This window comes from Oncorhynchus tshawytscha, linkage group LG10 (genome assembly GCF_018296145.1).
Source record: "Oncorhynchus tshawytscha isolate Ot180627B linkage group LG10, Otsh_v2.0, whole genome shotgun sequence".
Lineage (NCBI taxonomy): Eukaryota > Metazoa > Chordata > Actinopteri > Salmoniformes > Salmonidae > Oncorhynchus > Oncorhynchus tshawytscha.
Window position 1 is genome coordinate 75,333,116 of NC_056438.1, and position 14,874 is coordinate 75,347,989.

Sequence of the window (14,874 nt, forward strand, 5' to 3'; positions counted from 1 at the left end):
ATGGTAAAAAATTTCAGACATACAGCTGTAATCGCAGCAAAAGGTGGCGCTACAAAGTATTAACTTAAGGGGGCTGAATAATTTTGCACGCCCAATTTTTCAGTTTTTGATTTGTTAAAAAAGTTTGAAATATCCAATAAATGTCATTCCACTTCATGATTGTGTCCCACTTGTGGTTGATTCTTCACAAAAAAATACAGTTTTATATCTTTATGTTTGAAGCCTGAAATGTGGAAAAAGGTCGCAAAGTTCAAGGGGGCCGAATACTTTCGCAAGGCACTGTAAATGTAATAGAAAAGCTGCAAAACCAAAAAAAGATGGATGGGTTAATAAAAAATAAATAATAATAATAGATAGATAGATAATTCACATGTGTGTGTCCAGAGGCATGTATGAGAGTCCCTCCCTCCCCCATTCTCTCTATCGTTGGACAAATAATGCCTTTCGTTTGCTATTTTTTCCTGTTTCAGCATTGGACTCAGAGAGATAATCTGGGATTAAAGCGTCCAGTGAGAGCTGGTTTGTCCCTCATTCATTTATAATATCTGACCGACATGTCCAACATCCACCTGTCATGTCCTGTGAGTCCAAACACATTCCAGTACACAGCCTCACATATTTGGAATGTATTTAAACTAATTCACAATCTACTGGAGCTATCGTGCTAAACGTTGTGTCATGAATGACTGCCGAGATTGTAGCCTATTCACAAATTCAGAGAGTGAAAGGGGGGCAACAGAGAAAGAGAGAGTGGGAGGGGTACGTAGAGAAATAGAACGAGAGATGAGATAACATGACGAATGAATGCTGGCCTTGGGGATCTCACCCACCACTCACAAACACCTCCCAGTCCTCCTTTCTCCTCCTCCTCCTCCTCCTCCTCTTCCTCCTCCATAAAGCGATGCGCCACACTGCCTCCAGTGTACTGAGTAAACAGCTCTTCAATATTTACTGTCACACTGTGTCTGTGTGTAACTTCAATGCATTTTACATTTACATCGTAGTAATTTAGCACTCTTTTATCCAGAATGATTTACAGTTAGTGCAATAATCTTACAGTGGTACTTCAACGGTTTTGTATCATTTCATTTCAAAGTAACACTTACAGGCCAAAACTGGGCCCCAAAAAAATGGTGTACAATTGTTTTCAACATCCCATAATGTTATCACATCATTGTTCTCAAGCCCTACAGCGTGTGCACAAAGAGAGTACAACATTAAAACGTATTTAACAGCCATAATAACAAAAATATATTAGATTTTTTTATTTAACCTTTATTTAACTAGGCGATGCTGGGCCAATTGTGCGCCGTCATATGGGATTCCCAATCACAGCTGGATGTGATGCAGCCTGGATTCGAACCAGGTACTGCAGTGATGCCTCTTGCACTGAGATGCTGTGTCTTAGACCACTGATAATCTGAGATCTTATCAAACATGGCGTGTCATAATTTTGTCTATCCATCATAATTCAATGTGTCTTCTTCAAAAAAAGATCAATCATGATTAAAAAAAGGAATCAAGTACACAATGTGAACTCAGTCCCAACAAATGTTTTGAGTTAGGGGTTTGATCTAGTCTCCAATGTAATATTTGATGTCTTTAATGGGTGTGGCTTGAAGAAATATTGCAGAACGTTTACTCAGTTGAGTCTTGTCTGTTTCCGTCAACATGATGTGTTTGTGTTCCAATGCTTCTCATTCTCCAAGTCTCCAAATGAATAGTATTTTGTTTTTCGGAGGACACGTCTGTCTAACCTTTCAGTACCTCTTTGAACGCATCACCATCGTGCATCTCTCTATGCTATTTCCTTGTGTGTGACATTCGTCTGCATTATCTTTCTTATGGATTCACTCACTGCAGTCCTCTTCCTGTGTCAGACCATCCACACCTCTTCAAGATAGTCCAAACTGGTTCAAGCAAGGAGAGACGAAAACGTCAAGGTTAAAGACATTTCCCACTCTGCCTCAAGTTTTACATCTTCAGCTGTGGGACTGTTGATTACTGTGACGAAATGGTCTTTTAGAAGCAATCTGTTTCGCAGAGTTAGCTGCAGCTACACCCCAAACAGTCAGCCTGTCTGCCTTCCAAATGACACCCTATTCTGTATAGTGCCTATGGGCCCTGTTCAAGAGTAGTGCACTATATTGGGAATAGGATGCCATTGGGACACACACACACCTATCTTTTTTGATTGATACAATGTTGTGTGCGACCAGAGAGTGACAGAAAACATATGAGGGGACAGAATGAGGACAATGAAATTAATGAATGTAATTACTCTGCTGGAATTGTTATATTACTGATGAATAGTCTTCAGAACAACTGTTCTGTAACTTTCCAATCAAATGCCTCACTCTGGTTTTCATTTGAGCCTATATACAGTGGGCCAAAAACGTATTTAGTCAGCCACCAATTGTGCAAGTTTTCCCACTTAAAAAGATGAGAGAGGCCTGTAATTTTCATCATAGGTACACTTCAACTATAACAGACAAAATGAGAAAAAAATCCAGAAAATCACATTGTAGGATTTTTAATGAATTTATTTGCAAATTACGGTGGAAAATAAGTATTTGGTCAATAACAAAAGTTTCTCAATACTTGTTATATACCCTTTGTTAGCAATGACAGAGGTCAAATGTTTTCTGTAAGTATTCACAAGGTTTTCACGCACTGTTGCTGGTATTTTGGCCCATTCCTCCATGCAGATCTCCTCTAGAGCAGTGATGTTTTGGGGCTGTTGCTGGGCAACACGGACTTTCAACTCCCTCCAAAGATTTTCTATGGGGTTGAGATCTGGAGACTGGCTAGGCCACTCCACTCCTTCGTTGCCCGGGCGGTGTGTTTGGGATCATTGTCGTGCTGAAAGACCCAGCCATGTTTCATCTTCAATGCCCTTGCTGATGGAAGGAGGTTTTCACTCAAAATCTCACGATACATGGCCCCATTCATTCTTTCCTTTACACGGATCAGTCGTCCTGGTCCCTTTGCAGAAAAAACAGCCCCAAAACATGATGTTTCTACCCCCATGCTTCACAGTAGGTATGGTGTTCTTTGGATGCAACTCAGCATTCTTTGTCCTCCAAACACGACAGGTTGAGTTTTTACCAAAAAGTTATATTTTGGTTTCATCTGACCATATGACATTCTCCCAGTCTTCTTCTGGATCATCCAAATGCTCTCTAGCAAACTTCAGATGGGCCTGGACATCTACTGGCTTAAGCAGGGGGACATGTCTGGCACTGCAGGATTTGAGTCCCTGGCGGCGTAGTGTGTTACTGATGGTAGGCTTTGTTACTTTGGTCCCAGCTCTCTACAGGTCATTCACTAGGTCCCCCAGTGTGGTTCTGGGATTTTTGCTCACCGTTCTTGTGATCATTTTGACCCCACTGGGTGAGATCTTGCGTGGAGCCCCAGATCAAGGGAGATTATCAGTGGTCTTGTATGTCTTCCATTTCCTAATAATTGCTCCTACAGTTGATTTCTTCAAACCAAGTTGCTTACCTATTGCAGATTCAGTCTTGCCAGCCTGGTGCAGTTCTACAATTTTGTTTCTGGTCTCCTTTGACAGCTCTTTGGTCTTGGCCATAGTGGAGTTTGGAGTGTGACTGTTTGAGGTTGTGGACAGGTGTCTTTTATACTGATAACAAGTTCAAACAGGTGCCATTAATACAGGTAACGAGTGGAGGACAGAGGAGCCTCTTAAAGAAGAAGTTACAGGTCTGTGAGAGCCAGAAATCTTGCTTGTTTGTAGGTGACCAAATACTTATTTTCCACCATAATTTGCAAATAAATTCATAAAAAATCCTACAATGTGATTTTCTGGGGAAAAAAAATCTCATTTTGTCTATCATAGTTGAAGTGTACCTATGATGAAAATTACAGGCCTCTCTCATCTTTTTAAGTGGGATTGTCACGCCTTGGTCTTAGTATTTTGTGTTTTCTTTAATTATTTGGTCAGGCCAGGGTGTGACATGGGTTATTGTGGTGTGTTTTTGTCTTAGGGGTTTTGTGGGGTGTCTACGTAGTCTATGGCTGCCTGAGGCGGTTCTCAATCAGAGTCAGGTGATTATCGTTGTCTCTGATTGGGAGCCATATTTAGGCAGCCATATTCTGTGAGTGTTTCGTGGGTGATTGTTCCTGTCTTTGTGTTTGCTCCAGATAGGGCTGTTTCGGTTTTCATTATTTCATTTCGTTAGTTTTGTAGTTTCTGTATGTATAGGTTTTCCTTCATTAAAATATATCATGAATCATCATCACGCTGCATTTTGGTCTGATCCTTGTTCTACCTCTTCGTCAGAGGAGGAGATAGAAGAGAGCCGTTACAGGGATAACTTGCACAATTGGTGGCTGACTAAATATTTTTTTGCGCCACTGTATATATATATATATATATATATATATATATATATGCTGTGGGAAGGAGTGCTGAGATTGTGACAAAGGGCTGGATTCAATGTGTATGCTGAAGTAAAATCCACTTAAAAATGGAAAGGTAAATTCCGACATAGGCCGCTTTAACCGTGAATGCATTCTCTTCTACTGCAGGAACATTGACTTCAATAGTCAATCGTGCTATAAAGCAGATCTTCGGATTGCTACGGATTGAATAGAGCTCAAATTATTTCTGACATGGTAGTTTGATGCAGGAAAGTGGACAATGAAGTTCTATTCTTTTGTGTTTTAGGTGGTCCTAATACCATATATATTTTTTTAAATTATCAGTGTACCTTTGAAGCCATTCAAAGGAGGAAATGGAGTGTGCTGAGTGCTGGCCTCGAAAATTAGACATTCCTGTTAATGTTCCTTTCTGCTCCAATAGAAAGGCTTGTTTTCTGCATATTAAGGATCAGTCCCTATTTTTAAAATTTTCGGCCTAAAATGACATACCCAAATCTAACCGCCTGTTGCTCGAGCCCTGAAGCAAGAATATGTATTTTCTTGGTACCATTTGAAAAGAAACACTTTGAAGTTTGTTGAAACGTGAAAGGAATGTAGGAGAATATAACACATTAGATCTGGTAAAAGATAATACAAAGAAAAAAAACTTTTTTGTATTTTTTGCCCCATCATCTCTAAAATGCAAGAGAAAGGATGCAACTCTATTATTCCAGCTCAGGTGCAAAGTTTTAGTCTGATCCAATGAACCATTGCATTTCTGTTCAAAATGTTGGATCAAGACTGCCCAAATGTGCCTCATTTGTTTATTAATAACTTTTCATGTTCAAAATTGTGCACTCTTCTCAAACAATAGTATGGTATTCTTTCACTGTAATAGCTACTGTAAATTGAACAGTGCAGTTAGATTAACAAGAATTTAAGCTTTCTGCCAATATCAGATATGTCTATGTCCTGGGAAATGTTCTTGTTACTTACAACCTCATGCTAATCGAAATAGCCTTCGGTAGCTCAACCGTCACGCAGGGGACCCACCAATCCTGAAGAAGGTTTAATGTTCCTTTCTGCTCCAATAGAAAGGTTGTTTTCTGTTAATGTTCCTTTCTGCACCAATAAAAATGTATTTTTTAAGACACACAGTGTAACGCTTTTCGTTGGTGGAAGAAGGAGTAGACCAAAGCGCAGCGTGGTAAGTGTTCATGTTGTAAATTTAATCAAAACTGAACACTAAGGAAAATAACAACGAGGAATAACGAGAACGAAACAGTTCTGTCAGGTGATACACACAAAACAGAAAACAGCCACCCACAACTCAAGGGGCGAAACCAGGCTGCCCAAGTATGGTTCTCAATCAGAGACAACGATTGACAGCTGCCTCTGATTGGGAACTATACCAGGCCAAACACATAGAAATACAAGCATAGAACAAAACATAGAATACCCACCCACATCACTACCTGACCAAACTGAAAATAGAAACATACAAAGCAATCTACGGTCAGGGCATGACACACAGAAAATACTTAAATAGATCAACAGGACAAGGGGGTAATAATAGTAATATTGGGGCCTCCCGAGTGGTGCAGGGGTCTAAGGAGAGGCGTCACTACAGACCCGGGTTTGATGCAAGGCTGTGTCACAGCCGGCCATGACCGGGGTCCCATAGGGCAGCGCACAACTGGCCCAGTGTTGGCCGGGCGGGGGGCTTTACTAGTGTGGGGCTTTACCTGTGGGGGGCTTTACCTGTGGGGGGCTTTACACTTGGAAGTGTTTCCTCCGACACATTAGTGCAGCTGGCTTCCGGGTTAAGCGAGCTGGTGTTAAGGAGCTTTGGGTTTGGCGGAACGTTTCAGAGGACGTATGCATGATACACTAGCACAGGATGCCGCGTGGTGAAACACTGCTTCCCATTCATTTCAATGGAAGGAAAACGGCGAGAAGCGGAGAGGGCGGGGGACCTTTGGGCAGTGCGAAGGTGGCATGGGAGGTGGTGAAAAAATTAACTTTTCCCAACTTTATGCAAGTTTGGGGATTTGCAACTTTTTGGTTACTGGCCCAATGCTCTAACCACCAGGCTACATGCCGCCCCGGGTCTTAAGAGCGGGTGAGATGGTGATGATGTAACTGGGGGTTGGCATCCTCTCTCTCATCAAAACATGTCTGCAGATGAGAGACAGATGGAAAGAGAGCATGTTTAAGCCTTGTGTTTTTTATTTTGTATTCTAACAATGTTAGTCATCATAATCATCAGGAGGTGAAATGCAAAACTGACCTTGGATCATTAACTCTGGGACTTCTGCATCTCTATCTGCATTTCAATGTAAAGCATCTCTAATAATACTTCCTGTTGACCTGACCAAGTGACCTCTCACCTCTGATCATGCTGTGCCCTCTATGTAGCCAGTTCAGATGAGGCAGGGGTTCACCGACACAGCTGATATAACCTAGAGGATTTAGGGAGAAGAGGAGAGAGGGATTAAGATACTGGAGAAGATACTGAAGGAGAGATACTGTTATTAAGAAAATAAGGTAGCTAAAGTGACATTATTCAACAGGTATCAACAGGTGTGTGTGTGGCCTCACCTGGTGTCCACACCACACTAAGGCTGCAGAGTACTTTATGCTGAAAAACATGAATGGACACACAAGGACAAACAATATAGTGTAGTTATAGAAATAATTAAGGGTCTTGCTATTCTCCATGGTTGGCCTTTGTGCCTATTCTTTGAAGGTGGAAGGATTCACAGTAATACACCTGAGCCTGCTATCTGTACAACACAATCCATCAATCAGATTGATATATGAGTATGTAGGTGTGGGTTATAGGGTGTCAAATTGTCCTACATTTTTTCAATATGGGTGATTTAAAATAGCCTGGGTTTTTTGTACAGACATCACACCCTTACCAAAACAGCACCCTCACCTGAGAAGTAGAAATCAAAGGGAGAGAAACTGGGATTTGAATAACTGCAGTTGAAATAGCTAAGTAAATGGAATAATACTCTTATTGATATGTGAATGGCTCTTAAAAGAGCCCTTGGTTGTTTATAGTGTAGTCTATGGTGTTGTCAGGGAACAGCACACTCTTCGAAGAAGTAGGAGGTGAAGATCTCCTGCACACAGACTGCCTCTCTTGCTGTGTTGTTGGACCCCATCCTTGAAACATCCTGCAGAGCAGCAGACTCCTCCTCTGGCACACGGCGGCGAGCTGCAGTGTCCACCCTCGTGTCCATCCTCATAACGTTACGCAGGACACAGGTAGCCTTCAAACACCTGAATTCCTCCAGGATGCAGTCCCAGATGGGCCTGGACACCCAACCTTGCAGTGCTCTACACGTTAACTGTAGGCAATCGTTTTGAAGGAATATCCAGTTACAAGGTATCTGTAGGAATATGGAAGATAATGTCATTATTAGACTTACATCACCAGGTCATTGTGGATTACTAAAGTATAATATCCCTGATAACAAATCATGATAACATTGAATTGATAAATGCATGGGCACACATATTTGCATGTGACAATAACAGGATCATATCAAGGATAGCATCACAAATGAATACAGAAATACCACTTGAAGCTTGATGATGAGTCAGCAGTGCTGAGGCAAAAACAAAAATGTGCACCTCTTTGAGTCCCCAGGAGCAGGACTCAGAACCCCTGCTCTTTATTGCGACCTCTTCAAATGCATTTGGAGTTTGATTTTTACAGTGTTAAATACATCAAGATAGCTAGCTAATATGAAGTTAGGTAGCTGGTGATATTTAATTCACTTGGCTAGCTATCTATACAGTATGTGAAATTGCCTAGATAGCTAGCTAGCTCATTTAGCAGCTCATGTGTGTTAGCCTGCACTGTAACGTTAGCTAATAATATATATTTTTTTTATTATATTTTCTAAATGTATTAACTTACTTTAATAGGTTGTCCCAGCCATGTGGACGATTGGAAACAGGGCAGAAAAGTTTGTTTGTCACCAGAGTGTTTTAGAGGATACTACTATTGAACTATGTACCCAATTAATAACCAGACCTTCATACAAACTTGCTATGCTGAATTCTTGACGCACGACGCCCACAAGCGAGTCACAATGGGCGGCCTAAGCGGCATGCCGCAATTTACCGCTATCTAGTGTACATGCACCGTACGCCTCTCCCGAGCCCGTTGGGGAGTTGCAGCGATGAGACAAGATCGTAATTGGATCGCAATTGGATATCACGAAATTAGGGAGAAAAAGTGGGTAAAATAATAATAATAATAATAATAATAATAATAATGGGCTCTACTCATTCTGAAAATGCTGAAGCGTTGCAGATTCGTGATATAAATGTACAAGTAATTTCCGATTGAAAGGACATACAGTACGCAGTGTTCACCATGAATGCAGCCTCCGCTGAAGCAGGAACATTGCCTTTACATTTCCGAGACGAGACGCGGTTGAACAGAGCCCAGTATGTGGGAAAACTCTTACAGTAATTGCTGTGCCATTTTAGCAGCTGAACCTTGTCCAAAGATGTTTTTCTTATACTAATGTTCAGGTGAAGGAATGGATGGAGACGGAGCACAAAGAAAGAGCATCAACCAATTGAACAAAAGTACAGATACCTTTCACAATAACAAGGACATGGCGAATACAGTACTATAGGGCTCTCTTTAAATCAAGTCCTTATCAAACTCATTTTCCAAAGAGGTACATTGTTGGTATATGCCACGCAGAAGGTATAATGTAATTCATCTCTCTCACCTTCTCTTTTTCAATCTCTCTCTTTCAATCTCTCTCTCTCTTTCTCTCTTTCAATCTGTCTCTATCTGTCCCCCTTTCTTTTATCCAATACTCACTGCCCTAAACTAGTCAGGACCCACATCATATTTCTCCTGCTGACATGTAAACCATCTCCCTCCCAGAACGTCCTCAGTGAGTCCATATAAACCATCTCCCTCCCAGATCCTCCTCAGTGAGACCATGAAAACCATCTCCCTCCCAGAACATCCTCAGTGAGTCCATATAAACCATCTCCCTCCCAGATCCTCCTCAGTGAGTCCATATAAACCATCTCCCTCCCAGAACCTCCTCAGTGAGTCCATCTAAACCATATCCCTCCCAGAACCTCCTCAGTGAGTCCATATAAACCATCTCCCTCGCAGATCCTCCTCAGTGAGTCCATATAAACCATATAAACCAGTGTCTCCTGACCCCTCCTGTCTCAGCCTCCAGTATTTATGCTGCAGTAGTTTATGTGTCGGGGGGCTAGGGTCAGTTTGTTATATCTGGAGTACCTCTCCTGTCCTATTCGGTGTCCTGTGTGAATCTAAGTGTGCGTTCTCTAATTCTCTAATTCTCTCTTTCTCTCTCTCTCGGAGGAGGACCTGAGCCCTAGGACCATGCCCCAGGACTACCTGACATGATGACTCCTTGCTGTCCCCAGTCCACCTGACCGTGCTGCTGCTCCAGTTTCAACTGACCTGAGCCCTAGGACCATGCCCCAGGACTACCTGACATGATGACTCCTTGCTGTCCCCAGTCCACCTGACCGTGCTGCTGCTCCAGTTTCAACTGTTCTGCCTTATTATTATACGACCATGCTGGTCATTTATGAACATTTGAACATCTTGGCCATGTTCTGTTATAATCTCCACACGGCACAGCCAGAAGAGGACTGGCCACCCCACATAGCCTGGTTCCTCTCTAAGTTTCTTCCTAGGTTTTGGCCTTTCTAGGGAGTTTTTCCTAGCCACCGTGCTTCTACACCTGCATTGCTTGCTGTTTGGGGTTTAAGGCTGGGTTTCTGTACAGCACTTTGAGATATCAGCTGATGTACGAAGGGCTATATAAATTGATTTGATTTGATTTGATTTGATTTGATTTGATATCCCTTCCAGAACCTCCTCAGTGAGACCATGTAAACCATTTCCCTTCCAGAACCTCCTCAGTGAGACCATGTAAACCATCTCCCTCCCAGAACCTCCTCAGTGAGACCATGTAAACCATCTCCCTCCCAGAACCTCCTCAGTGAGACCATGTAAACCATTTCCCTTCCAGATCCTCCTCAGTGAGACCATGTAAACCATTTCCCTTCCAGATCCTCCTCAGTGAGTCCATGTAAACCATCTCCCTCCCAGAACTACTTCCTCAGTGAGTCCATGTAAACCATCTTGATAAAGAGGATAACAAATTACTGTATACAATAAATGATACAATACTGATTTTTTTTGTCAATTAACCATTTTGTTGTGGATTTTAATTAGTGCTTGGGGTTATTGTCTTGCTGGAAGATCCACTTGCAGCCAAGTGTCTGCCTCCAGGCAAAGGCAAACAGGTTTTTAGGCCCTCAGATCCTCAGAAGGTTCTACAGCTGTACCGTTGAGAGCATCTTGACTGGCTGCATCACAACTTGGTATGGCAACTGCTTGGCAGTTTTTGGTTACTCCGATACTAACTTACTTACTCAATTGTTTTCAGTTTGTTTTTCTGTTACTGAATCTTCCTTAGTACGTCCTTCACCTGGTGGGTACAGCATGAGTACGTGTCTTGTTGTGTTGTGCAGTATAAAGCTATATACTCATGAGATAAAGACTAGGGAACATTAAATAACTTGGAACATTAGGTTCCATTCTGCAGACCCATTAAGATGCATCTAAGGCTGTCTGAGTTCCAAATTGCATCCTATTCCTTGACGTAGTGCATTATTTTCTCAGGAGTGATGAGCGATGCGGGGGGGTTCGGTTATTAAACAACTAATTGACCGACTTCGGGTCAATTAGTTGAATTCCATTTAGATCTGGGGGTTTTTGTGAGCCCAACGTGCTGTTTCTCTAGAGAGAAATCTAATTATACACAAGAGAAATCAAGTCAAGAACTTCGTAGCACGCTGGGCTGAAAGGATTTGTAGTTTTTATTCAGCAAATACTCAACCTAGTTCAGTGCAGAAAAGTGGTAATTAATTACAATGACCATAATCCATTGTGCCTGTTCTTTCTGGCTTCCGACAGAGATAGATAAACTTTTACGTCTGCTATGTTAGGTTAAATACACACAGACAGCATAGAACACACCACACAAGAGAGGAATGTACACAACACAATGACGAGACAGAGGGACAGCGACAGTGCATGAAACTATGTCTAGTGGTGTAAAGTACTTAAAGGAAAACTTCCTCCCCAAAACTATCTTTTGGTATTTGTTTCATTAGTCCATTGTTGTTTCGCATCATATGATTCAGAATGCATCGTACAGGGATGATTTCTGTATTCTGAAAGGGACATATCTTTTAAACAGTTTGGGACAATGTCAACAATGGACTACTAAAATGAATACTGTACCAAAATAGCATTTTGCGGTGGAATTATCCTTTAAGAAAAAATACTTTAGAGTACTATTTAAGTCGTTTTTCGGGACATCTGTATGCTATTTTACTTTTACTTCACTACAATCTTAAAGAAAATAATGTACTTTTTACTCCATACATTTTCCCTAACATCAAAAAGTACTTGTTACTTTTAGCAGGCCATGAAAATGATCCAATTCACGCATCATGAGAACATCCCTGGTCATCCCTACTACCTCTGATCTGGCAGACTCACTAAACACACATGCTTCATTTGTAAATGATGTCTGTGTTGGAGTGTGTCCCTGACTAAAAAACAAGAAAAACATGACGTCTGGTTTGCTGTATGTACGGAATTTGAAATGATTTATACTTTTACTTTTGATACTTGAGTATATTTCAGCAATTTAATTTACTTTGATACTTCACTATATTTAAAACCAAATACTTTTATACTTTTACTCAAGTAGTATTATATTTGAGTCATTTTCTATTTACGTAGGTATTTTTACTTTGACTCAAGTATGATAATTGGGTACTTTTTCCACCACTGAGTATGCTTTATCTACTTTGAAGAACTAGTAAAAATGATTTAGTCAGACAGCTCTGCAGCATACTGTAGGCAGCCTAGCCTAGCTAGCCTAGCTAAATAGCCTAGCCTAGCTAGCCTAGCTAAATAGCCTAGCCTAGCTAGCCTAGCTAAATAGCCTAGCCTAGCTAAATAGGATTACTAAAGACAGTACAGTATGGGGAGCATAGAGATACCGTTGTCTGTCTGCTCTGGCTGCTAATGCCTAAGCAGAGATCAGATCATAACTATAAAAAATGAAAAATAAGAAAGTCATCAAACAAAAACTTCTGGTGGAAGTTCTTTGACCTGTGAGATTTTCATCTGATTGGTATACTAGAGCCATATATTTACATAGTTCTGAGGTTTACTACAGCACCATTCAGTTGGCCATCCGTCCAGTCTATGATGCTGAGTCAGTGAGGTGTCAATGAATGATTTACAGTCAGCCAGAGAGCAGCGAGGAAAATAGGATGTTTTCATTCGTTATTATTATTATTATTATATCTTTACATTAAACGTGTTGGCCTATTTTACTATCAGTCATTCGGTTGATAGACATAGACTTTTGGCTGATACATGTCGCTGACAGCAGGGGCGTCATTCACCCCAATAATCTGGGGGGCACAAAGTATGTGAGGATGGCTGGGGGGTGTTCCGGAAGGGATGTTAGGCCCCCGTCTGTAAATTGGAGAATTTTCCATTTTTCAAAAAACCTTTAACAGCTTTTTCCTGCAATCTAGTGCCATAATCATTATCCTTAATTGCATGTAAAAAAATATATATATCTATATATATATATATATATATAAAATATATATATATATGTATATATATTTTTCTGCATATCTAAGCATTCCTCTTGAGTTGTCTGTATCCTCATGACTGGTGTTTTTTTTTTTTATGAACTAAATATGCTTCTCTGCTAGGTCTACCAACCTTGCCAGCAGGCATTCCAGCTAAGACAGTTAGACAAGCTAGCTACTCTAAACTATATTGGTAGCCTGAAATGGCTTTTGGTAGCTAGTTGGTTGGGAGATTGGTAACCTATCTGGGTTAGCTAAATAGGACAAATCTGAGGGGGCAGCAAGATATCGCTTGGAGCAAACTAGCAAAAACCAAGGAGCGCAACAGGTGTGTAGGCTATAGTATTGTAGCTATCCTCGCTGTATGAGCCACGTTACAATTCCCACCAAGTGGGTTAACCCTATTGGTGCATGCATAGGGTGTTTGCCTTTCACACCAGTGACCCAGCCCAGCTAGCACATTTGGTTCCTTGGAAGTTGTGGGAACGTAATTGTTTGGTTTCCCATTGTTTCTGGGAACGAAGCCATACATTTCCTGACCAGTAAAACTGTACGTTTGTTAAACGTTCTGAGAACTGAGGTGAAAATGTTGCCTGTTCTGGGAACTTAAATGTTTATGTTGCAGGGATGTTCTGAAAACGTTTTACTATGGTTCTCTGAAAGTTTTTCTGGGATGATTTATTAGGTTTTTTGAAGGTAACTAAAAACCTTTCTGAGAACCTGTTCCAATTAGACTTTCAATAGCACTGCAAGCTTAGTGTGGGTTAACTGTTTTGAACTCCCAACACAGATAGGACACTGATAGGACACCGATAGGAAATTAATTTGGTTAGGCATTAATCATGCAAACACTTTTGTTTTGTGTGGCCCAGCATCAGTGAGATACAAACCTATGATCTTCTGTTCTTTCTTCATGGTATTAGTACACTGTGCCATCCAGATGGAGCTAGCATGCCAATTTTTTTTACTGATACAAAGCTGCTCATTTTAGTCTATTCAAACAGACCCCATTTCAAAGGCAACAAGCACTCATTAAGATCAGGTGTGGCCAATTTGTGGGCGAAGCCAACACACCTGAACACACTTTTAACAAGATAGATGATAGATTTTTGTTGACACTGAGAACAGAATGTATGTATTTAAAAACTATTCTTAGAATGTTCTTTGAACGTTATGTGATGGAAAATGTTATAGTTGTGCTTTTCTATTTACCAATTTCTGTGTTCTATTCTTGTGATTTTCTAATAACCAATTTCTGTGTTCATGCAAGTGACTGATTGAACGAATCCTCACTATCAGTATCTTCAATTTGGCAGTACACCCAGACCCTTGTTTTGAGAACAAACAATATCTCCGTTTCAAGGTTTCAGCTTATAGAGAAGAAGCCTCGTGAGGTATTGGTCTGTCACATGCATGACCCAGTGTTGGTCAGTCAAATGAATGAAGCAGACGTTAATGATTGATTAATTATAAATTATAAATAAGCTAAATCATGCAAATATAAAGTGTCTGTATATAAGAGATTTAACAGGACTGACCCGAGAGAGCTCCTGATTGAGCTCCGATTTGTGCCACTGACACGGCCTGCAACGAAAACATGCGGACTCTCCTTCACTGCAGCCGAGGTGAGTAAAACATTTAAACGTGTTAACCCTCGCAAGGCTGCAGGCCCAGACGGCATCCCCAGCCGCGCCCTCAGAGCATGCGCAGACCAGCTGGCCGGTGTGTTCACGGACATATTCACGGACATATTCAATCAATCCCAGTCTGCTGTTC